The sequence below is a fragment of the Colletes gigas genome, unplaced genomic scaffold (assembly GCF_013123115.1).
Source record: "Colletes gigas isolate AHSC1104 unplaced genomic scaffold, ASM1312311v1 Colletes_gigas_Sc00006, whole genome shotgun sequence".
NCBI classification, from domain to species: domain Eukaryota; kingdom Metazoa; phylum Arthropoda; class Insecta; order Hymenoptera; family Colletidae; genus Colletes; species Colletes gigas.
In genome coordinates, this window is record NW_025106635.1 from 5,919,187 (window position 1) to 5,946,285 (window position 27,099).

A 27,099-nucleotide genomic window follows, 5' to 3' on the forward strand; every position below is an offset into this window, starting at 1 on the left:
TGTCAAGCTTAGGTTATGGGGTGTTCTGACAGGAATAGGACTGTTTCTAAACAAATTTGGACCTCTGGAATTAATTGTGAAGCATTTATAAATGATCTAAATTACTAAGTACTCAATCGTTGCATTAATAAATAAATTAAAATTAGTTTTCGATCGTAAAGAATTGGGGCACCATCTAGCGTGTAAAAAATGAATTATTTCTCGACAAACTTGGGCGTTTTATGGTAGATGTCGTTTTGATATATATAGATATACAGTAGAGTAGTACCCATTTAACTGTCCGCGCTTGAGACAAGGGGCAAACTAGATGGACAATTAACTGAGCAAAAATGTGGTTCACTTATATGAACGCTACTGTGGTTTTTACAATAATTATATGCTTTAGATACTGTTTATTAATTAGATTTACGTACATGTAATCTCACAGTATTCTATTTATGCATCACTATCGTAGATTGGGTACGTAACTCGTTTGTAGTGGAGGTATTTAATTTATAGTTAGTCATTTTTCGGTCACCTAGTCGTTAATAACGAATATATTATTAATTTACTACCGATAGTCCTGCAGTTCTATTCCATCCTCAATCGATTACATCGTACTTGTACAAAGACTTCAATAAGAGTTAAAACTAAATATTGGAGGAGTTTAATTACTTCGGAAACAATTAAAATTAGATCTCAGGTGCAGTACATTCAATTCAGCGACCTGTACATTCAAATAAAACACCAGACAATACCTACAGTAATGTTTAATAATACGTATCACGCGAATGTTAGTTACAATAGTTATTTCACGATTATAGACAGTATATTGCGTTTAATCCTATAATTCCTTCCTCTAGATGATCCTCCATCAACGTACAAGCAAACGACTGGCAATAAGATCTTTATTTATCATTTATCAAATATTTACTTTTCATTTTTTCCCAACCAACTCCTTCCTACTTTTCCTCTCAAGATATGTTTCAAATTGAGTCCACGTTTGCTTCCGGCTTCATCGAGGCAACATCCGACTCTGGACCACCATAGCAAGTAGCTTAACATCGATCCGAGCAGTCTGTACACCATGGAAGGGATTCATCCACTTCGTCCAAGACAATATCTGGTAACGAGCCGCGATTTCTACGCGACGTCGAAGCGCTCCGAAGTTCCCGTGATGTTTGCTCTTACACCTTCGACGAATTTCACGGGACACGTTTTCGGTTTCCACGCCGGGGGAAAACGTGTCTCGGGAACAAAAAGAAAAAGGCAAAAAGAAATGTCGGCTGCTCGAGGCTACCACCTAAGAAAAACCCGTTCGAAAGGTACGCAGCCACCTTTTAAAAGCTGCACCGCGTGTTTGCACGACAGCCGTGTTAATTCGTCGGACAAATAACAGGCGACGGCCGTCGCTTTGGCCAGCCAGCGATACGTGGCCGCTGCAAATGATCAGTCCCTCGCGAGCAACACGTGTAACTGCATCGTGTTCCATCGTGTTAAATCGAAAAAAGAACGGTCGACGATGGACTGAACAGTTTGTATCTACCGTGTAAGGAGTCTCCTCGAGTCCACTGGCAAGAGCTTGCAACGAACCATCGAGGTAATTTAATAAACTTACTTTTACCATCGTTAATTCTAGTTTGGGATTCATTTTACACGATTCTGACTGAAATCTTTGACTGCAAGACCCATTAAAATTGCTTGGACCTATGCTTCGATCTCAAACAATTGCAAACTGGGCAACTTAACATTTAACTTTGCTCAAATTTGTGAATACCGATCAAATTTATTTCCTTTAACGTCTCAACTTGAGAATTAATTTTGTGTTCTTTATTTTTGAATTGGTAACAATGTCGTGCCTTGGACCACTATACTAGTTTACGAACAATCATCTGACAAATAATCGTGGAAATTGAGACTTTTATTTGAGACTAGAATTCGTCCATCTTTGCGGTGCAAAGGTTTCGTTCAGCGTCCAAAATTGTCTCTTCTTGCGCCATTTTACGGCCCCAGCGGATTATCCTCGCGACAAGAAACGCACTAAAAGCGCCTAAAGCATCCCGAGATAGCAAAACGAGTCAATACAACACGGAATTTTACGATGGCGCGTGGCCGGGCTGGGAATTCATCGAAGAAAACTGGTCGTCATGGGGTGGTGGGGGCGGTCACGTGACCGCGTGGTGTTTTTATAATACGCGTTAAATAACTTTACGAGGGCCCAAGTATCGTGGCAAATTGATTCCGTAACGACAATCACGGAATTAACGCACAATAAAAGTATCATGGCGGCAATTAAGCGGAGCACTTGCTCGACCGCGAACCGCTCGCGGCGTTTCAGTCTCGTCCGGGAGTGTCGAACGAATAGAAACGGGTTTTCAACCACGAATTCTTTCCATCGAATCTCATTCTTCGCGAGGATTCGCCTTGGAACCCTGAAAACGTGTGCGGAGGGCTCGAAAAGTGTTTCCCCGGGCTACAATCTCTCGATTCCTTCGCCCCCCAAGATGGCTGCCATCGAGTTTGGCCTCGGAGGATCCTTTGTGACACCTCTGGAGCTCGTGTCTATCCTCAGGTTTGAATCAGACTTAATTTTTACTATCCACAATCGTCTGTAAACTCAGAAATATGAAAATATCATGAGACTTTCCACAAAAGTTAGAGCGCAAAGTTAACAATTTTTACTTTGAAGTGTTTCCCTGGGCTGCAATCTCTCGATTCCTTCGCCCCCCAAGATGGTTGCCATCGAGTTTGGCCTCGGAGGATCCTTTGTGACACCTCTGGAGCTCGTGTCTATCCTCAGGTTTGAATCAGACTTAATTTTTACTATCCACAATCGTCTGTAAACTCAGAAATATGAAAATATCATGAGACTTTCCACAAAAGTTGGAGCGCAAAGTTAACAATTTTTACTTCGAAAGGAGTGTCTCTGTTATAAATCTTTTCAAACGTTTAGAGATACTCGGAATGGGAGAATGTTTCGTGATAGCAGAGGGGATATCGAAGCAACGATGCCCGTGGAAATAGATCGAGACCGTTCTGTTGGTTCAAGAACAGAATTTCGCGCGCGTGTGCCTGTGTACACAACTATTAACTGCTTACATTTATGCCTCTCATAATTGGCTTCGTTAAATGAAGAGAGTGACTGAGGAATTAGCTTGTCGGTAATAACCCGGCTATTTATTAACACGTGAAACGAGACGCCACGAACATGTCCGACACGCTCGGGGTGGATTTCTTCTTCGTCGTCCTTCGATCGCGTTTTCTACGCCCGAAGTATAGCTTTCGTTCCACCCCTAAACTCCTTTACATATTTTTATTATCGCCTCATCGACATTTAGATCTCGCCATTAAAATGGCGGTGCTTTGGTGGCCTTGGAAACTGAAACACTCGATATCTTTACTGAAAGTTTGCATATCCAACGAAAGATTGCATTAAATTCGTAAATTCAGTCAGATAATCTTTAAATTATATTTCAACTGAATTTCCTAGCAATCTTGACAAATTCTGAATTGTCCAGATCCTCGTAAAACAGAGGAAGGGTTTGAAATAATAAATCAGATTTCGAGAAAAGCGCCCCTGAAAAGGCAACGGACGAGAATGTTTTCTTTGACGGCGCGTTTGGCGGGTCGATGTTTCTCAGTTTCTCTTCCTGGCTCGAGTTTTCCGCCGTTTTTTCTGCGTTTTCCCCCGCGCCTTTTATCCCAGTTTCGGGAACATCTTGCTCGGCAGCTCATCGTTTGTTATTTCGCCGGAAAAAAACTGACCCGTTGGCCTACATTCCATCACCCCCGTTTTCACTTCCTGCGGACGCGAAAGGATTTTATGGAACGTCCAGGCAAAAAGGGTTCTCGAGCCTTGATTTCACTTTTTGGGGGAGATTTTCTCGACTAGAGGTAGTAGAGACCATTTTCCTTGCGATACACGAGATTCTACTGTCTGGAAATCGAAATTTTATTATCAGAAATTAAGTATGTTTGTCTGAACACATGCAGAACTGCTTTTTGCATTTATCTAGTGTGTTTTAATCGATTCTCGAGCAATAAATTCATGCAATATTCGAATCAGTATCTTTGAAATATAGTGCAAACTGTAGATCATTTGGTGTAGAATATTTCTCCGGACATACAAGGGTCCTTCTTCGAGCCTTAAGAGGCTGAAACAATCATTTCTCAAGATTAGATGTTAAAGAAAATAAATCTAGATAGAAGTTTCGTTTTCTTGGGGAATTTGAAGGGTCTGGTGAACGCGTTAACGAGCCACGCGTTTCCAAATCGACTCGAAAAATGCACCGCGGGGATAAACAGGCTGAGAAATGTGTTCGAATCTCGCGTGGATGGTAGGGTCATTCGAGCTGGCATTCCAGTCGCGCGGAATGCGCGGGTCTGAAACGTTGAACCGTGGCGATCCGCAGGAGGCGCGTAAGAAAAAGCAGAAAGAAGAAGAAGGTGGCGGTGTAGGAAGAGGTAGATTTACTATCAGACGGATTTCATTCCTCGGAGGGGTTTAGGCTTTCCAAGCAATCCTATTACCAGAGTCAAATGTGATTTAGGATCTTGGCCTTGCGCTCCATGGGCGTTTCGTATCTCCTCGGGACAGATACCAACCATGGTTCTCCGGAGTTCTCCAACCAGGCACTATGGGCGTTTTCAGGACCGTAGAAGGGATTCGATTTTCAAAGCGTACGCCGATTCCCGCTTGCTCGGCCACCGGTCAGCGGGAACCTAACAGGTTGGACCGGTTTTCAGAAAATGGCGACCAGCCACCGCCCGTGGAAAAACGACGAAATTACGGTCCTACGAACCCTAAAAAATTTCGTGTCTCCCGTTTCGATCAACCTTGCAACTCGATCGAATCGAAACTACCGACAATTATAGCGTATTTACTTGCACCAAACGCGTATAATGCAATTCTCAGTTTTTTACAATTTTTATTAGAAATTACTAATGGAACTTGGTAATTCCAGCGTTAAAATGATCAAAGTTTCATGAAACAGTTTGAGACAGTCTCTCGGGGATAATTTACGTTGGGAGTAAATCGGCGATAAAAATGAAGGAGGGGGTGAACGTTAGCCATATAGAAACATTAAAGTTAATGAGGGTCGCCACCTTTAATTACGCGAATTAGCGAGGAGACGAATAAAATTTTTTATCCGCCATGTTTGACAACGAAAGATAAAATATCGAGTTTCGAGTTTCGTGTAGCTGTTTACGAGTCGTGTGAGATTTGCACAACACCGGGTGGTCTCCGAAACATTGTTCGCTATCGCGATCTATAATTCGTACGGTCACTTTGGTAACGTCGGTTGGACAAAGGACGGTCGTTCCCGCGTGGCTGCACACCCATTTCGAAACCATTTACGCTACGGCCCTGCCCCGCTTTATCTCGTTCCGTGGCACGAGAGGCCCCGAGTCATCGCGCGTCGGGCTCGAGGTTCGCTTATCCGTGTTCGCCATGCCCGCTATTATGTAGACGATAATGGTCCCCGCATAAATATTCACGCCGGCGATGCCCATAAATGCTACCGCTGCCCCTGCTTACACTACGTGCACCGTACAAACGACGCGAGGCCTCCACGATCCTCGAGGACGAACGGTCTCCTCGATCCTCGATCCTACCATTTCGATGGTCAAATAAATTCAGAAACCTTGTTACATTTGTCACAATTTATACGTCGAATGTATCGTTCGACAGGTTCCAATTATAGGCACTGGTATTTGTATAAAAAATCTTCCAGTTGGATGATCGTTGGTCGTCGAGTAAATTCTGTAACCTTGTTACATTTTTGACAATTTATTTATTCAAATTCATTATTCGACTTCTAGTTTAACATTCAGATATCGGTATTAACCCCTTAACATTCATGCCCGAGTCTGGAGGCCTCCACGATCCTCGAGGACGAACGGTCTCCTCGATCCTGGATCCAACCTTTTCGATCGTCAAATAAATTCAGAAAACTTGTTACATTTGTCACAATTTATACGTCGAATGTATCGTTCAACAGGTTCCAATTATAGGCACTGGTATTTGTATAAAAAATCTTCCAGTTGGATGATCGTTGGTCGTCGAGTAAATTCTGAAACCTTGTTACATTTTTGACAATTTATTTATTCAAATTTATTATTCGACTTCTAGTTTAACAGTCAGATATCGGTATTAACCCCTTAACATTCATGCCCGAGTCTGGAGGCCTCCACGATCCTCGAGGACGAACGGTCTCCTCGATCCTCGATCCTACCTTTTCGATCGTCAAATAAATTCAGAAACCTTGTTACATTTGTCACAATTTATACGTCGAATGTATCGTTCAACAGGTTCCAATTATAGGCACTGGTATTTGTATAAAAAATCTTCCAGTTGGATGATCGTTGGTCGTCGAGTAAATCCTGAAACCTTGTTACATTTTTGACAATTTATTTATTCAAATTTATTATTCGACTTCTAGTTTAACAGTCAGATATCGGTATTAACCCCTTAACATTCATGCCCGAGTCTGGAGGCCTCCACGATCCTCGAGGACGAACGGTCTCCTCGATCCTCGATCCTACCTTTTCGATCGTCAAATAAATTCAGAAACCTTGTTACATTTGTCACAATTTATACGTCGAATGTATCGTTCGACAGGTTCCAATTATAGGCACTGGTATTTGTATAAAAAATATTCCAGTCGGATGATCGTTGGTCCTCGAGTAAATTCTGAAACCTTGTTACATTTTTGACAATTTATTTATTCAAATTTATTATTCGACTTCTAGTTTAACAGTCAGATATCGGTATTAACCCCTTAACATTCATGCCCGAGTCTGGAGGCCTCCACGATCCTCGAGGACGAACGGTCTCCTCGATCCTCGATCCTACCTTTTCGATCGTCAAATAAATTCAGAAACCTTGTTACATTTGTCACAATTTATACGTCGAATGTATCGTTCGACAGGTTCCAATTATAGGCACTGGTATTTGTATAAAAAATCTTCCAGTTGGATGATCGTTGGTCGTCGAGTAAATTCTGAAACCTTGTTACATTTTTGACAATTTATTTATTCAAATTTATTATTCGACTTCTAGTTTAACAGTCAGATATCGGTATTAACCCCTTAACATTCATGCCCGAGTCTGGAGGCCTCCACGATCCTCGAGGACGAACGGTCTCCTCGATCCTCGATCCTACCTTTTCGATCGTCAAATAAATTCAGAAACCTTGTTACATTTGTCACAATTTATACGTCGAATGTATCGTTCAACAGGTTCCAATTATAGGCACTGGTATTTGTATAAAAAATCTTCCAGTTGGATGATCGTTGGTCGTCGAGTAAATCCTGAAACCTTGTTACATTTTTGACAATTTATTTATTCAAATTTATTATTCGACTTCTAGTTTAACAGTCAGATATTGGTATTAACCCCTTAACATTCATGCCCGAGTCTGACTACTTTGAAAAACAATATTTGTTTAACACGTTGACTGCCAAAACTAAAACCCTAAAATTGTTGACTTTGTACAATTGTAAACTACAGAAATTAAAATTTTTCTTAGCGCTCGTTTTCGTAACCTAGCTAAAATTCATGAGTCCTATTCAAATTTATTTTTTTTTTAACATTTCAACCTGAGAATTGCTTTAGCCACCCATATGTGGATGACGTGGCAGTCAAAGTGTTAATCCAACGGTTTAAGGGATGATAATATTTGTTTTCCTTCAAATCATACGTTAGATAGAACATTGTAATTAAAAAGAACCATATTTTTAGGAACAAATCCAATAAAGAAAACTGATCGTTGTTGGTTAACCCGAAATATATGTTAAGTTGTTAATATGAAAGATATGCAAGTTGATCTCATTAGAGGTCGTCGAGGAATTCCTTTCAATTGATATTCGAAATGGCCGCGACACGAAACTCCATACACGAGCCAAGTGTTTTTATCAGAACGTAAAACGAAGTCTCCAGCTTCGTTAAGCGATGAAATTCCTTGAGGTCTCAATCGCTAATTGCTGGGTCCTCTCGTTTTATAGCAGTGGCGATACTTCAGCCGGAGGTTCTAAAGTAGATCCAACGATCAAGAAACGGGATTGCAAGCTTCTCATCTCCCTAAAGCACAATTCAACTTAGAATTCGAACAACAACAGTGTTTTTCCTTTTCTTTTCTCAATTTCTTTCAAATAAAATTCAGTTTCTCGATTTTGCTGGCTCGAAATTGTGGGTGGAGCACTCAACACACGGGGAATCGGGGCGAAATTTGTGTTTTGTAGAGATCGTGGCGGGTTTTACCGAACGACGGTCGAGGATTTCTCCCCCGTTTTCGTGTCTCCTCCAATTTGCTCGTGGAATAATCCTCGGGACTGGTTTTCGGAGTCGTCCTGGAGTCGACGTGGCCTCTCCACAGGAACGAACGGGATCCACTTACACAATTATCTGCTCGCGGGATCTCCTTGGCGGCCGCTGGTCGTTTTATTGCTCCCTGCACCCTCTCCCTCGCCTTCCACCTTCTTTTTTCCTCGCTTTTTCGAATTCGTTTTCGAGCTGGTTTTTTTTACGCTTCGTCCATCTTTCTTTTTGGCACGCCCCTTTCTTCACCTTCGAGTTTCCTCGCCACTCTTTCTGCCTTACAATTTCCTTCGGAGAATTTTATTTTTTGGACGAACCGTGCCGCTTAACGCAATTATTGCTTTCTCAGCTAACGAGAACCCCAACATAGAAATTACCTCGTTTGTCGACTTCAACCAAAGCTTTTTCCTGCAAATACTCCTATCTAATACATTTTCTTTTGCTGTCTCCAAAGGGTAGAGTCTTTGGACCGATAAAACGCCCCCTTCGAGTTTAATATTTAACCAAAAATGCGGGAAGCCCCGATTAATTTAGCACGTGTACCCCGATCGTGTTAAAACGTAACGCGTACGCAAGAATGGCGGTGGAAGGATTAAATTATGCAGGATTGGAGATGGTTTCCTTTTACGTTGGAATTCTCTGGGGCCGATAAGGGACCTTTCACGCTTCTCGTTCGACGACCAAAGGGACAGAGCGTTCCGTTCTAGCGAAACGGGGCATTAAAACGTGGCGACACACCCGACAAGAGCGATTCCTAGTCCCCCGATGAGAACTGGTTTCGAATTATTTGTAATGGCGACCGGGGGACCGCGGAGTGGGTGGGATTTCAACTTTTTAACTGGCCTCCGTGGGTGTGGCGAACTATTTTACCGCAGAAGCCACTTTGTCCGCGACGTTTCGTCGTTCTGTTTCCTTCCCACCCCCTCCTGCGCCATCGACAGAGGACGCACATGGCGGTTCCTTTTCTCACGGGCGATTTGCTTTGAAATATTTCTACATTTTTACGAGCCTGCACCTCTGCATCTCAAATTCATATAAAACAGCTTGTACGGTGGTCTTTTTTTTTTTTAAAATGTCTCTCGTTATAAACTCCCACGAGGATAAACAAATTAAATCGTTTGAGAAATAACATTATTGCAACAAAGAAGAGGATTAAACTTGAGGATCACAGAACGCTCGAATTCCCTTTCTTTCGGATCTTCCCGCGTAGTTTACGGGACACCCGGTATACCGAAGGTGGCAGCGACTTCTATCCGCAATGGACCGAGTCGAACGGAACCTTTGATCGAGAAAAACGCGACATTCGTGCGATGAAATTCGTCACGACAGTATCGTGACAGTCCATTGAAGAAAGCGGCGCTTTTGATCGGTGGAAAAAAAAGTGGAAATTGAAATAGAGAAGCTTCCGCGGCTTCGACTACCGATTCACGACGCCATAACGTCTCGTTTTATATCGATCTCGAGGGCGAAATTCTAGTCCGGATGAAAAGTTTTCTAAAAATAAAACATTCGATCGTACGAGATATTGCAACACGAACAAATGGCCACGCGTCGAAGTCGATGCGTCGATATTTTCGTGAAGATTTGCTGTTTCGAAACGATCTGTACGTTTCGTTGCGTTCGAAAGCTAGGCAGAGACCGTCCAGACCGCCGAGGAAAAAAAATTTTCAAAGGGGGAATGCGGAAATGGCTAGACCTGCAGCCTTTGATGCCGAAAAGGAGGCTTTTCAACGGCCGACCAAAACGTAATCCCTGCCAATAAACTAATTAAGGTCATCGGGGGACCCTTCGACTACCTACTTTCGGGCTTCCGGGTTGACCTCGAGGAATCGCGTAATCCTGTTGCAGGAGCAGCCCTTGCAAGGAAAAAACCAAAGGTTGTTAAAACAAACGCAAACACAGTTTTCCAAGAACGATTCCAGATGGAATCAGAATTTTTTGAGGATCGAGAATTCCTATGAAATGATGGTAACGTGATTTTCGACTGGATACGCTTACAGAGTTACGATGTCGAGAACAATGGCGCGTCAGATCACTGTTCTCGATGTCCATTGTCATACAGGAAGCTACTAAGGCGAACGCAGAGCCAAACAGGTGGCTCTTCCTTGTGACAAAAGCTCGAGGTTGACAGAATAGTTGACGGAATTTAATTCGCTTAATAAAAGCTCGCTACGTCGAGGGTCAAGCAAAAACTTACTCGTGGGAATTACAGCGACGATAATGAAACCGCGGCTGTGAGAACTTGAGGTTTCCAGCCGTCCAATTAAACATCTTGATTAATTCATTTATGGGCCTCGTTAGTGCGCTAATAACACCGCCTCGCTTTAATCGCGTCCATGTAATCACGGTCGTTGCTCGAGGACAGCAGCATCCATTTTTAACTATAAAATAGAGACAGTTCCTTCAAAAATTAGTCAATCTTTTTATATGTACAACCAAACAGAAAATCTCTGAAGGGGGGAAGGGAAACGCAGTGAAACCAAACATAGTGTAGAAAAAAAAAAATAGAAACTCGAGAGAAAACCAGGTGAAATCAGCTCCCTGCGGTTCGTCGAAGGGTCGATGATTTTCGCGTTCTGAGCAACGGGCAGTCGTACTCGCGAGGCGCAGAGGGCAGAAACGACAGGGAAAAGTTCTGGAAAACTGAATTAGTGCTAACGGTTCGCGAAACGCGTCGATGTCGAAGCGATCGCGGAACGTTCGAGTGAGATATCAGGAGTCGACGATAGTCCTCGGGGGAGACCTAGGTGTGGACGTACGCGGAGGATCCAGAAGAGTGGTGCGTTTAAAAGGATTTACGACGACAACAAAAATAATCGTTTAACAGGAAGAGCGGGAGGCGGTCGTCCGGTGCGGAATGACCGGTCGAACGGTCACCGAGTGTCTATTGCCCATCAAACGACCAGTTGAACGAGCTCGCTTCGGTTGGATCGACTTCCGTGAGACAATACTCCGATTGTTATTGCGCCAAGACACCTCTCACGGGGTCCAGTTTGCTCCGAACTTCTATAAATCTCTGGTAAAATCGGGGTAAATCAAAATCATCCTGAGGACCTAGAGTACATCCTACAATCATTAGAAGAAATGGATTTTTGCTAAATTATTTGCAATTGTTATACACCCTCGTCCTCGACTCGTCGATTAGAAATGTCAAAGGATGCCGAATCTAGAAATGAAGTGGCATAATTTGCAAACTCTACCCTGCTGGGGCCACTTAATTAATACCTCGACATCGCGACAGTTATGCAGCATTTTACGAAGCAAACGACGCGTGTAATTTTCGATACGACGCGAGAATCTTTAGAAAAAATGGATTTTGGCTAAATTATTTGTAATTTTTATACACCCTCGTCCTCGACTCGTCGATTAGAATTGTCAAAGGATGCCGAATCTAGAAACGAAGTGGAATAATTCGCAAACTCTACCCTGCTAGGGCCACTTAATTAATACCTCGACATCGCGACAGTTATGCAGCATTTTACGAAGCAAACGACGCGTGTAATTTTCGATACGACGCGAGAATCTTTAGAAGAAATGGATTTTGGCTAAATTATTTGCAATTGTTATATACCCTCGTCTTCGACTCGTCGATTAGAATTGTCGAAGGATGCCGAATCTAGAAATGAAGTGGCATAATTTGCAAACTCTACCCTGCTAGGGCCACTTAATTAATACCTCGACATCGCGACAGTTATGCAGCATTTTACGAAGCAAACGACGCGTGTAATTTTCGATACGACGCGAGAATCTTTAGAAAAAATGGATTTTGGCTAAATTATTTGTAATTTTTATACACCCTCGTCCTCGACTCGTCGATTAGAATTGTCAAAGGATGCCGAATCTAGAAACGAAGTGGAATAATTCGCAAACTCTTCTCTGCTAGGGCCACTTAATTAATACCTCGACATCGCGACAGTTATGTAGCATTTTACGAAGCGAACGACGCGTGTAATTTTCGATACGACGCGAGAATCTTTAGAAGAAATGGATTTTGGCTAAATTATTTGCAATTGTTATACACCCTCGTCCTCGACTCGTCGATTAGAATTGTCGAAGGATGCCGAATCTAGAAATGAAGTGGAATAATTTGCAAACTCTACCCTGCTAGGGCCACTTAATTAATACCTCGACATCGCGACAGTTATGCAGCATTTTACGAAGCGAACGACGTGTGTAATTTTCGATACGACACGAGAATGTTTAGAAGAAATGGATTTTGGCTAAATTATTTGCAATTGTTATACACCCTCGTCCTCGACTCGTCGATTAGAAATGTCAAAGGATGCCGAATCTAGAAATGAAGTGGAATAATTTGCAAACTCTACCCTGCTAGGGCCACTTAATTAATACCTCGACATCGCGACAGTTATGCAGCATTTTACGAAGCGAACGACGCGTGTAATTTTCGATACGACGCGAGAATCTTTAGAAGAAATGGATTTTGGCTAAATTATTTGCAATTTTTATACACCCTCGTCCTCGACTCGTCGATTAGAAATGTCAAAGGACGTTGAATCTAGAAACAAAGTTGTGGAATAATTCGCAAACTCTTCTCTGCTAGGGCCACTTAATTAATACCTCGACATCGCGACAGTTATGCAGCTTTTTACGAAGCGAACGACGCGTGTAATTTTCGATACGACGCGAGAATCGATACCGCGAACTGTTATCGGAACGCGATGGCGGCAGTGAAATATTCCGGGAATGCGAACGAGCGATAATGGCCGTCGTTCCAGGGATTTTGTGGCCACCGTGTTCGACACGGAAGGGTCGCCTATGAAGGGATGCAACGACGAGAGACGTAAGTACGAACGACGAGGTATTCAAGGGGTTGAATTGCGACGACATTTCCTGAACCGTTGTCCGCGATTCTCCCTTCGCAATCTCCGCCTTTAACCGCGATAAGACGATAAAAGCGTCGCTTAACATCGATAAAGCGACGTCCTCTTGAAGTTAAAAAAAATACATTGTCACGTCCTCGATTGAAGCTTCGACTTTCGAAGAGCCTAATAAAAAATAGATTTTAACTTCCCTCTCCGTCGTTAAAGTCGAGAACAAAGGAGCTCGAGCGTAAACAACCCTTAAGTTACACGCTGTTAAGTGACTTCGATATCGCAAACAATTGTTCTCGGAATCCTGTAACGCGGAAATTGTTAAAATTACCGTCCTGAGGGGAAGCAATCCCCATTTATTATTAAAAGAACCGAAATAGGAGGAAGTTAATTTACGAAGCGTTCTCCAATAATTCGCGAACGTCGCAGACGCTCCAGAATTGTCGTAAAAGATCGCAAGATCTTTCTTTCGGAACGAAGGCAAAGATTTACGAGAGGAAGTGGAAGGTTGGCTGGCAACAACCCTTATTGAACGCATGTGGCAACGGGGGTTCGCGTGTGCGTTTGTAATATCCGGAATTTTCCCTTCGACTGTGGTCGTGGACCTGGCTTCTCGTCCTCCGTAGACATTATTCTCCCTCGTTCGTTTCCCTCCCGTAGTCGTTACCCGCCCTTAAGCATACAAATCCCACCCCTGCGTGGGATTGTTAAGCCAGGGCTGCCATTCCCTACTCGTGACGCAACAACCTCGCCCTAACTAAACGCGAGCTGTTCCCCACGGGACGTTCGATCGTTTTTCCTTCGAGGCGTTTTCGTATTCCCTCGGAAAACATTACGTTCCGAAGAAGCCATTTCCTGCCTCTCGACGTTGAACAGTCGAGGAACTCGAGGATGATGAGTTCGCCTTGAAAACTAAAGTGGTTCAAGATAGTTTATAAATAATCGTGCTCGGGAAAGGGTCGATAAACGTTCCCCAGGAATTGGATATCCATATCGGACCTAATTGGTGCCAGTCATCCCCTATCGCGACGGTAAAATCTCCGGGAGGGGAGCGGCGGGGAACGTGGCCCGCGTTATAACTATAAAACCGAGCGTCAAGCATAATAAACCCGACTCGTTAATGGTATCGCTAATAGAATCGTTCCGTTCGTACGAAATAGATCCTCGAGCGGAAGAGCCGTACTCTCGCGTTTTCTTGTTACAACGATAAGACGTACGGCAATTCCTCTTCTTTATCGTCCTCGTGAAAACGTGGACGGAGTCGTCGAATAAATAAAAAATAAATGCCTCGCGTCTCAAAACACGAATCCTCGATGACGAGAAAATATCCGCGAATTCGCGAAATATCGAGATCGAAATTACTCCCGTTCGATTTTGGAGGAGTTGGCCACCGGAAATAGGAAGTTTCGGAGCCTGGCTGGACCGTAGGTCGAAGGTAGGGCTAAATTTAGGACGAAACACGCGCGTTCCTGGCGTCGTCGTCTGTTCTTGTTCTGGACGAACGCAACACACATACCACGCGGCACTTGCCGCGATTTTTACGGCCACGCTCTGTGTTTATAGAGAGTAAATATTTAACGCAACGTTTCGTACAGCAATACGCGCGGGAGGCGATAACTTTACATTGTGTCGAACGGAACCACTCGAACTATGCTGAATCTTATCGGTATCGAGCTCTCTCGTCGGCCATTTCCTTCAAACCTTGGAACGCAGGGGGTAGAAAATCACAGACAAGGATTATCAAATGTTTCTGGAGTTGTTAGAATTTAATGGACACTAAATAGTTAATAATTTAGTTCTGTAGAGAACTGTACCTTTTATCCGGCCGTAAATGGGCAAGGGGGTGACTCTCCTCTGTTATTTAGCAAAAAGAATTACGCAGATCGATTTGTATCGCAATTGATTCCCAGTCGTTTCGATTAGAATATTTTCGAGAGACAAAAGGTTGGGAAGACCGAGGTGGCCGCGGAACGAAGATAAACCGAGGTCCGTAGAGGAGTACAAAGCGTGGAAGGAGCACAAAGAAGAGAAGTTGCAACTTGCGGCCATTCGCTGTCGGTGGTTAAGTGTTATTATAAGCGTCGTGATCCGCAGGAACGACGCCGGACCCTCTCTCGAGGAGAGGAGCACGCAGACGGCTCTTCTGCTCGTATACTCCGGGCAATGATTTTACGTTTACGCCCTGGCTATCCGCGCTGGCAACATTCTGAAAACGCTGATGGCGGGAGAGGAAGTCGAAGGCGGGAGGATAGGAAGCTGCGGTGCCAAGAGCACAAAATGGAGAATAAGAAAAATGAAACGCGGATACTCGGGACGTGGGGAGGAGGGATGGACCAGCCAGAACGAGCATCGTCGGGTGCGAGCTGGAAGACAGAGGAAGGCTTTATTTTATTTTAATGGCGCCGTAAGCGCGGTACCGCGCACCGAAACCGAGCCTCCGTCCGTCATTCAGACTCCTCGGCTTTGACACCGCTACACGGGATTTCGTCTCATCCCTTATTCATGAGAGATTTTTCTTATCCGTCCTTTGCTTCTTGCTTCTCCCCTCGCCGGCGAGCAGGGTGGACCAAGAATTATTTCTACTCGGATTGCTCGCTCTTTTTACTGCGGAGATTAAAGCCACGGAGATGCAACGATGGCGTCCTCGCCTCGGTGTTCCTTCGAATCGAGAAAATAGCAAATCTCGTTTATTAGTCGACGCGAGTCTCTTTGATTTGATGCAACCAACGGCGATACATGAATTTGTTTTCGCTTTGAATCTAATCTTGCAGACAATTCCACGGTTTTTATCTGTCAGTGAACGCGTTAAGGGGTGGTTTTGCGAAAAGAAACACGTGGATCGATTTCTGTCGCATTGATCTCGCTGTAGTTTGGCCCCAAGTAGATACAATGAAAATAATACGACCCATAGATCATCGAGTCGATGTTCGAGTCTCGTCGCGATCGTTAAGGGTGTTATCTAGCGCATAGTAAACCGTTCCGCCATGTTCGCCATGGCTCTTTGTCCTCGCGTTGACGCGCATCGGAGGCGAATATACGAGATTTTCAATTAATGTTACTTTATGGGACGGGGCCAAGCCGAGAGCCGTGTCCACCCGTGATTTTTGCGCCGTTCCTTTTCTGCCGACGGTCGGAATAAGGAGATGCGAACTCGTGGAGATAACTAAGATGGCCATGAATTAAGCCTGGCTGACACGAGGCTGTCCGAGGGCGGACTGGATCCACGCTCGGCGTGTGGAGGAACGAGGCTGAAGCGACGGCAACCGGAGAACCGACGGGGATAAGAGGAAGAAATACAGCTCTTAAGGGAACACCGTATTATATAGGACGTCCCGTGGAACGAGGAACGTAATTCTACAACGTCGACATAAAGGATTATATTGATTACCAAGGGGGATCACGGATTCCGTCGTAGCACGGTTTTCGACCTGGTTAATTGGAGAATCCCTTCGAGATTAAACGCCTGGTTGAACCTTCGTCCCAGTCGTCTAAAAATATAGAAAACCTGGACGCAGAGTTCTGTGAAACGATCGAAGATCGTCGAGAAACCGCGGGAATTCGAAAATTGATTTCGTCGAGATCGTTATCGGCGGAACTATGGTAATTCGTGGGACAATAACGTATGGTTTATAATCGCGAGACTATATTCCGCGATTATCTACTCGCGGGCGAACCGTCCTCGCGGTATACCTTTTTCATAGCTTGTTTAAGATCTCATAAACTACCGCTTACTGAAACTCTAAGTGCTCGAGCCGAACCCGAGGGGTGGCATTGGTATGCGACGTGGAAACCGGGAAAATAACCGGGCTGCACGATATCCTGCATTCCTTCCCTCGTAAAATCCATAGTACCAAAATATTCAACGGTGACGTACATTTCAATTTTCTCCCCGTTTCTCATCGATTCTTGCAAATCCACGAAAAGAACGTGGATAGGTATTTCGAGATTATCGACTTTCGCTCGCGCAAACAATTCGGTGGACAGTGAAGGCGTTTTAAAGGAACACGAGCCCGTGGAATTCGAGCTGGAACAGCATAAAAATCTCGAGGAGGGAAAACCGTGTGGACTCCCGGTGGGAGAAGAGGTTGAACCAGTATTCTGCCATCGCGGGAGATCTTTCTCGAGTCGTCGGGATGTAGAAAAGAGTAATTCGAAGTATTTCAAAACCGTGGAACAAGGATTTCTTCCTGTTACCAGGTCGAGCAGACTTCGCCGTCCACCCACGTAGCAGTAAATGCTCCCCGTGAAAGTCTCGTTAACGTGACAGACATCAGAAACGCATTATCGATGATTTTTCCACGTCCCATCATCGTTTCGAGGCGAATCGCTTACCACCCCCGATCAGCCCCACCTCGTTCAATTATTCATGCCCGGTATCCGTCCATTGTTTCGTCCTGATGAATTCGAGGGTAGCTCAGTCGTCATTGCGTCCCCCTCCTTGTTGGGGGTTGACGCGTCGTTATTTATGCTTGGCGGCTTTCAATCCAACCTCCGACGACAGCCAACGGTATAAATTCCATCCGTCCTCCTCTCTGTCTCTTCCATTCCACCCTCTCTCGCCACCATTGGCTGTTCCTCGAGTTCTCCGGGTTTTCGTTGTGCACGCAGCCCTACGTGCTTCCACACCCTTGGCTCTCCAACCCCCCGCGCTGGTGGACGCAAAATCGACCCAACTTGAGCCAGCCTCCGCCTACGACCACCGCAACGACCTCCTCGTATCGCTGCAACGCCGTTGGGTGGCTCTCGACCTCCCCCTGTATCTGGTCGCTGGGAATTTATAGTGGCTTCCACCCGCGGAGGTGGGTATCGATCGGCACGATGCTAATAAATCGAAGTCGAACCGGACGCTGGCTTCAATTTTCAGTCCGCGGTGGTGCTCTTTATATTGGGTGCGAATGATATTCGAGTTTGTACCGGCGGGGACGATAAAAAGGTTTACACGGCGATTTATGGCGGTTCCGTTCACGGGACAGGGAATTATCGTCGCTCATTAACCCGTTAAACTGCTGGCGTTCGTGTTCCGGGAACACACGACGGAAAACGTTCCTTCGAGCGGCGACGCTTCTTCCTCTTCTTCGTACCGATCGATCCTCGATCGAGGAATCGATCTACCGCAAGCGCCACTTTGCAGTTGTTTATTTCTAACTCGTTCGCGTCTTCCATAATCGTTCTCTGTTCGATAACTGTCGCGTAATGAACGATTCGGGACGAATAATCGCGTCCCCGGTTTACGACGCGCGATGTGTTGGAACGAACGCAAACGGGTTGACGATGTCACCCCTCCGTCCCGTGACCTTTCCCCCCCTCTGTCGTTACTCCGCTATCTCGTTTCCATAGATTGCTAATTAAACATCGAGGGTGGGACCTGGACGCAGAGGATTCGCGCGGAAATTGCTGAATTCTTGGGTGGGGTTGGAATCCGACCGAAAGGAGACGAAGAAGTGGAGGACAATCAAGACCGCGAGCTAGGTAGGAAATAGTAAAGCGGGGATACGACGCCAGTCGCGAAGGAGATAACTCTTTTATGATTCTTCGGGTTTCTGGACGCCGGTAATGTTTTTACCTTGGACGATCGGTCTGCGCCGAATTCCCGACTTCGCTGAACCGACGGAATCTCGAATCGCGCATACTTTTATTTCAATTTTAAACGCCCCAGACATCGCCCAACCTCTCGAAATTCTAGATATATACATACGCGGGGCGGGGTCCTCGGTGGCTTAAATCTGATTAATAGTAATGAACATGACACATAGTCTTGTTAATTACTACGCGCAGAGTGTTATTATTATTAATTCACATTTTTATTAATAGAATTAATGAAACGGAAGCTTCGCGGAGGGCTGTCTCAACCCCTAAATACAATAATTCGTATCTTACTTTAAGTATTTCTTATATTTTTGCATAAATGCATAAACATCCGCAGTCTAGTTATTATAGAGTGGTCACGTCTTCGAGATGGAAATGCGTTATTGAAATTGAGTCATCGGGTACGTTTCCACTTGTGCAATCGAGCACGTTCGCGAGGGGGTGGATGAAAAATATCCTCGTGGATCGGAGAATCGCGGATAGACGGGGTGGGACGGGGTTAGAGGTTCGTTGACCGTGAAATTGAAAAAGTTACCAAGGCCCTGGAACACCGAGGGTGTCGGCGCTGGCAGGAGGCGGCCATCGGGCTCTGTAATTTGCGTTCATAAAACCCCACGAAGGCACGGCCGAAGCCCTGTCGAAGGGAATATCATTAGGCGGTCGTGAATTTATTTTCATTTAGTTACAAGAAAATTGCGTGCCGCGTTTACAGCTCGCCATGTTGGAACGGTCGAAACACGGCCATCGATATCTCCGCGGACAACTGGCGTTCTTTCGCCATCTTTGGTCAACCATGGACCACGGGAATTTCAGTTTCACCGTATAACAGATCTCACTCTCTAACAATCATTGATCCGTATCTTTTACTCGACAAACTTTTGGTATTTTTGGACGTTGGTTTAATCTTTATTGTCATCACAATGGTTATTGTATCCTAATGGCTGTATTTTGGTTGCAGCGAGATGCTCGTTCGAAAGTGTTGAAAGATAAACTCGAGCGATTGAATGTTTCAGACGCAGGGCGGATCGAGGGAAGAGGAGCACGAAAGGCACGAAAGGGACCGTAGAAGGGTGCGTTCCAAGGGTCGAGAGAAACGTCCCTGTATGACGCACACAGGATCGCGATGGAGTGACGGTGGTGGAAATGGAGGCAGGATGGGACCGCGAGAGGGGCGACAGAGGAGGATTAGGGCGGACGTCCATCAGGACGCGACGTACGGGAAAGGGGGACGGAATGAATTTGCGCCGTGACGGCCGCGCAAGGGTGCAACGACGCCGACGCAGGGTCCACGGGAACCCGGAACCGCGGCCGGGATGCCCGCACCCCATTTCGATTCGATTCGAGAGGTGAAGAGACTTTTACTTATGTCTGGCCACTTGTTCCGGCCCTATCGGCCTCAGTAATACCATAAACTTCGCCAGTTCTCCGGCTCGTTCTCGCGTGTCGACTCCACGAAGAGGATATTCGGTTGCCTCCGCAAGTTCCTCGAGTTCCTCCCAGAGTTCAGTGAACATCGGCCTTCGCTGTTCGAAAACGGTGAGTGTTCAATCGTTCATCGACAATTTCTATTCGCGTTCCCTCGAACCGAGTTTTTCACAAATGGGGAACAATTTAGACACATCCGTTTGGCCCCCAAACGGCGAAGCCATAACGAATTTCGTGATCGTTCGCGGTGTCCCGTCGGCAGTGATTCGAGGACTCGAGCTGGGCTAATTTCATTCCCTTTACGTTTCATTTATAAATCAGAACAATTGAGTTCCGTGTCTTCGTCGTGTTCAAGGGCTCCCCGAATTTATACACTCGTCGTTTCGCTTTCATTCTCCGCTATTAAAGAATTCGTATTAAAGTTACGATCGTAACTAGCCTTTCAGTGGCTATAACGACAGCAACGCGAATGTACTGATACGCGTGACATCCTTTAAAGTATAAAGCGTGAGATCGTTGTGTATCGTTTGCATAAACTCTGCAGCACGGTGGTACCGTTTTAATTATTTGAGTTTCAAAAACTTGCATCTGGAAATTGATCTTCTGCCGTCGCGAATATTGGGCAATAATTGTTCGATTAGGAGCGCGGGAATCTCGATTTTTCGAAACACGCGCGTCTATCGCGTCCCCAGGATATTCAAACGTCGAGTTTCCCGCGTAAAATAAGGTAACCGCTATACTCTTCTTCCTTTCAGGAAAACTAAGATAAGACAACTTTATTTTCTTTATAACGTCTCGATTTCCTTATATTCAACGAGTACATCAGTCATCAGAAGCACAGAATTGTTTAAAATAATTAATAAAATATTCTACCGCGTTTTCTTGGAAGAAGAAGACATTGCAATAGATTTTTGCAGCAAAAGGAGCGTACAGTAATTGCTACTAAAGTCCTCGTTGCTTATTCGAACGATAAACGCCGGTCTGAGCATTCATCGTTAAATCTTTATTCCTTCGGAAACATTGTACCCAACGTCCAGATCAAGGACAACGCGTTTGATCCTTCAAGATCGGGACACGGAACGTATAAAACTGATTCAGAGGGCACGAAGCACTTCGCTGTGTTCGATAAAAATATTACGCGATGAATGAACACGCGGGGAAGCGAATCTTCTAAAATATGAATAAGCTTTCATTCACGGTTTACGCCGACGCGATACCGCTTAAAACGTAAAACGTCTCCCGTATGATCTGTGCATTTCACGCGTGCACTTGGATTATCGTTTCGAACCACCGTTTCGACAAGAAAGTATTACGAATAACGAGACATAAAGGCGGCAATAAGTCTTCGAACGATTGTACATGTTCTTGGCTGTTCGGCGGGTTTCGAACTGCCATCAATCTGTCGTCGATGCTGCGAACAGGCGAGAAATTACGAAACACAAGATCTAAACAAATTCTCTTCGATCGGTTGTTAGAACACGGCGCAAAGAAAGCAGGAATAATACACGGCCATCGTTATGATTTACAATGACGATAACTTTGGGTTCTATCGCTTGTTCCCTCGCAGTCACGACCGTTTAATCGACCAGATTACGTACGCACGAAACGATCGGTCGCAATAACTCGGAAAAACGACGCGATTGTCTTTCCTCTATTCCGCCACGCACGTAAAGCATTCGCTGCTTCGTACCTTCACCGTTCGAACAAGCAAAAAGGACTTTAATAACGCTCACCGTGGGTTTCCTTTTGCATAAAAAAATCCTCTTCGTAAATTCGTCCATCTGCGATGATTTAGGAACACCGTTCCCTTTTGGAAAATGGGGCGAGTCTACCAGATTTCACTTTTCGAGGGATCGCGGCAATTCAGACCGCAATTTTTTCATCCCTTTTTTTCCTCTCTTCGAACACGGAAGTCCTCGAGCAAATTTCTACAAGGTCGTTCTTATTCTCTCGCCTTGGATCTCGGTTTCCCCCGATTCACCCTAGAATCCGTGACCGTTTCCGGCAACAACCTCGACCGCAATCCTTTCGAAAATAGGTAGCAAGACCCTAGAAGCTATTTCAAAAGCCTCTTTTATTTCCGTGGAGGATGGAATAAAAATTTGATCAAAGTACCATGCACGAAGGAAGACATAACCCAGACTATCGCCTCGAACCAGCGAAGCGAAAGTCGAATGGTTAGCACGAAAACGAAAGGAAGAGTGGAACGGGTAGAAAGCAAAAGTGCATGAAATCGAAAGGGATTTTTCTGATGGAATTCACGTGAAAACTCTACGAAGAAATGGCACGTGGTCGTTATGTTCGAGGGGTGACAGGTGGGCGTCGAATTTGAATAGCAGGTGCAAGAGACGTAAGCGCGACGAAAGACTTGCATTATCCATTCGACGCGAACGGGGTTGCGTGCGACGGCAATAACGAAGTCACGCGCTTATGTTAATTGAGAAGTTAAATAGGAATAGGCGCATTAAGCGCGTCCGTCCGCGGCCCTTGACGCTATTTGACGGCGCGGTTAATGTTCGTTTGGTTACGCGATAAGTGCTCGCCGGGTGATAATCTAGCACCTTAAATCAGCCCGTTCATATTTCACGTCTCGTTTTTGTTCGATTCGCCGCTAATTGTCGGGATCCCCGAGTCCGCTGAACGTTTTCATGTCTCAATTCAATTGGTGCACGTGTATTCCCGGTTGCAACGGTCACTAGTCGCGTTCACCCTTCGAAATTATCGCCCACGCGTCGGCCATTTGGAATATCAGGCTCGGGGAAGGCGAAACTCGTCGGTGATTTTTAATCGGAGGGTTTCAAAGTGAATATAGATCGAAAACAGAAACCCTTCGAATTCGTATGTAACATGTTTAATAAATTACAGAGTCACGTTCTCGATTTCAACCGGCTCGACAGTCTCGATGAGACCCGTTGTCGCGGCATCGGCGCGAAATGTTTGACGCGGTGTTTAATAGACCGTAAAAGGCGGTTGAGTATCACGATAAATATAACAACTCTCGGTGTTTGTGTTTTAACGTTTCACGCTTGACCGTCTCTACTCGACGCCGCGTAATGCAGCTAAATCACGAGACCCCGTGTCGGTTTCCGCAAAAAGAAGCGTATTCGTCGGTTGCCCTTCTGCGAAATCTCGCAAACGGTACGAATCGATTCACCGTACGATCGTTGGGGTTCTCTCGATTCTACGTTTCTGGCGGAGAACTATTTCGATCGGTAAACTCGACGATCCTCGCTCACCGTCTCGCTGAGTCAACAGACTCGACGAATTTCAATTTTTTTTATTATTTTTATAACCGTGCGGTCCGCGTGAGCGTCGTAAGCGCGAATAGCGACAGTTAGAAGAAGCAAAATGGCCGATTAACCACCAGACAATATCGGACCATCGCGATTCAGCATAGTTCCCTCCATCGGGGTGCATAATCCCGGTAAATTGAGGCGCTCGGCTCGGCTCGAATGCTTCTCCCGAGCCATAACTCACGACAACACGCAAACGTCGTGGATTTCAATCTTTAAGGCCGTTTAAAACCCGCTTAAAAAAGCACGACGATCGGCCACTTGTAAATTATGCTGTACCTACGAGACCGTGGACGGTGTGTTCGCCGGTTATGGCTGTTTGCGTGCCATGAGGAGCAGGATGGCGGAGGAAGAGGGGATGCCGGACCCGGGCTTTGGCTCCGAGAGATCGATTCGGTTCCCAGCGCGAGGTAACCTCGACAGGCTGCTCTCCTGTACCACTCTTCTCCCTCTTCCTCTTCCACGAATCTCCCTTTTTCTCCTCCCTACAGTCAGCACACGTTGCTCTCGTCCATTCGATCCGTTTTACAGAAACGAGAGAGCACTTTTCGGGCAGGGTTTCAACCCCCCAACTCGTCGCCGACAAATCTGAAATTATTAAAAATTGGCAAGCTGTCTAGGCTGAAGGAAAATAAATTGCACATCTTTTTGGATTCGTAATATCGTTTACTGCTGCACCAGGGTAATTAACATTTAAATCGAGGAGGAAGTACGATCGAGGTATATTATAGGACGTGTAGCGTTTTAATGATACGCGAGCAGCATGTACCGGCTCGTCCGTATTCGTTATTCGACGCAACTGGATACGTAGGCGCGGCTCGTGACATGACACAGAACTGGCTCGTATTTTATGCCAAGTGTCAAACCCCCTTGCGAGCTGGAACTCTGCGTGAGAGCGTTCTGTCCGGCCGAAAAGGGAGAGACGAGAAAAAGAAGAAACGATGGCGCGGGTCGATCAACATTAAAAATAGAACGAGATACGATATCGGGGCCAACCTTCGATTCCACGGGCGGTTTAAAAGTTTTCGAAATTAAACATCACCTCAACGTAATACAGCGTTTATTTTTGGTACGAGTACACGAGATAACGCGGAGTATAATAACTTTCTTGTTAATAACTTAATAACTTGACCAAAGCGTTTTGCGACGACGACGGTATTAACCGAGGTTTATTAGCTTTCGTGAGAATTATAGATTTTTCTTAGGGAACACAAATGGCGGCTATGGGTTGAAGTGGATTCCGAGGCAACCACACCCCGTGAATTTCTGTCTTTGACTCGAGGGTTGGGTCGGTGCTTAAAAGTCATCGAGGGTAGCTCGGAAAACAGATTCGACTTTTTTAAAATTAGTCAAGCGTGGAAAAGGTCTCGCCACTCCAATCGCGGATGTCAGCTTTCGTGCGCGGCGAGGGTAGCCAACGGGGCTTTGGACAAATTTTAATGGCGTCGTTTAAGGTTCCACTTGCCCGTTCCGGGAACGTTATATTCTCTACCTAGCCGTTAAGTGTTAACATCTGCATTCAACTCGGTTACGATAAATAAGAATCAGACATGAAAGAGACAAAGTTCTCTTTGTTGCTCTAAAATCACACAAATATAAAACACGGACGGTGCACGGAGTGGCAAAAAAAAAAACAAGTAGTAAAAAAAGTTACGTTATAATCGATCGAGCCGCGTGTTTCGTATGCTTGATCTACTTTATGAACAAAGTAATGCTCCCGGCATAATTGTAATGCTTGTCATAAAAAATTCCAACACGCTACAAAGCGTATGGCGGGTCGCGTGCTTTATTGCAAATTTAATTCTCCCAAACGAAAGCGACTCGACTTCGTGGCTAATGGTCCCTACGATCCCAGATATTTGCACTGGGGTCGAACATTGTACCTGCTTCAAACTTTGCATATAATCTAACAAATAAATCAATAGACGATCAAAAATTCAACAAAATATTCTCGCGGATCGAGCCGTCCGTTGCAGAACGCGCGAGACACCCGGTATATCGTACCGGTCGAACCGCGATCGCGTACTGGAGTGGTGGGGGGTTCCTGTCAGTGGTCTCGACGCGCCGAAGCGTCACTGGTCAGACGACAGCGGTGGTGGAACAGCTCGAATGGTGGGGGGTACGGTTCCTGGAGGTTCGTGGTTCTCCGCGAACGGGAGGGGGAAACGTCGAGCAATCGGAGACAGTCGGTGGGAGGGGAAGTCAGGGTGGGGCGTGCAATCTGCGTGGTCGAACAACTGGTTCAGTGCGCGGCACGTCCCATCCAGAAACCATGAGTCCCGTTTCATCAACGTGGTCCATTGTTATGCACTCAAAAAGTAGCGGCGGAGTACATTGTTGACGGACACGCAGGCGCGGTTACCTCTTCCTTTTTGTGATTCGCGTTCTATCGAGGACCTCGTACGAGGCCGCAATCCTTTTTTCCCGCGCTGACCGCTAAACTCACCCCTCTATCCATCCCCCTCCTGTCGTTTCACCGTCGTTGGTCCGTGCGTTGCTCCGCGATCGAGTCTTTTTCACCGATCGGTACCCCGGTGTGCGCCCGGTGCCCCGGAGGAGCTCTGCTGCGTCCGGTTTCTCGGTTATCCAGTGTGTGCCGCGAATGGTTGTTCAGTGATAACGGCATGGAGAGGTGGTTGGACGATAGCGTCGGACGTTTCGGCCGCCGGGCGATGTAGGTTTACGAGCCTGCAGATAACAGACGGGCCCGCATTCCAGATTTCGCTTGCCGGGAAATGGCCGGGACGGAAGTGTGAGTGAGAACCACGCTGTTCGCGGTGATACGTCGGCCCTTCGTCCGTGGTCGTCGTGGACGATCGATGCTGGACAGGATCATCCGGAGAACCGACTAAGGTAACGCATTCACCCATCGACTCGTCGATTTTCGTTTCTCCTTGGTACCTGTGACCCACGTTTTATACACCTCTCGAGGGTCAAGGCCAGAAAGAAACGAAAGATAAACGATTTTAATATAAACACTCGATCTCTGAATAATGTTTGCGGCTGGTACCAAGATTTCTCACGCTTCGAGGCGTTGAAACGGAAACAACACGACGGGGAGTTGTTCAAAGTCGCCGCGTGTAATGTCAAACCGGTGACAAACGATGCGACGGAGCCACGTGTCTCCTCCGTAAAATGTAATTGTATTATTCGCCGTTAATAATTTCCACGGAGGTGCGAATTCTAACGCCAACACGGCGAACGTGGCCGCTCGCGGGAAGTTCGAGGGGACGATTGACCGATCCCAGGCGTAGGTCGTCGCTGCACCTCTGCGTTAGACTTTCTCATCAGAGTGTTTGCCTTGGCAATTAGGGGACAGTTCCGGAGATAGGATAGACTCACTGTGCAAACTATCCTCCGGATCTCTAAACATAACGGAACGTGCTTTTCATACGGTCCCGCCACACGTCCCTCCTTACAACGGCGTTTCGCGAAAAATTTCGCTACGAGAAATTAGGTAGAACGTGCAATGTAAACATACAATAATCTTTACTCTGCTGGAATTAGTTTCTAAAGTTAAAAAGGGAACAACAATGATTCCTTTTCCCTAAACTTGGAACAACGTGCAATGTAAACATACAATAATCTTTAGTTTGCTGGAATCAGTTTCTAAAGTTAAGAAAGACCCAAGGCGTTTGTGGATACCACAGCGAAACTAGTCTAA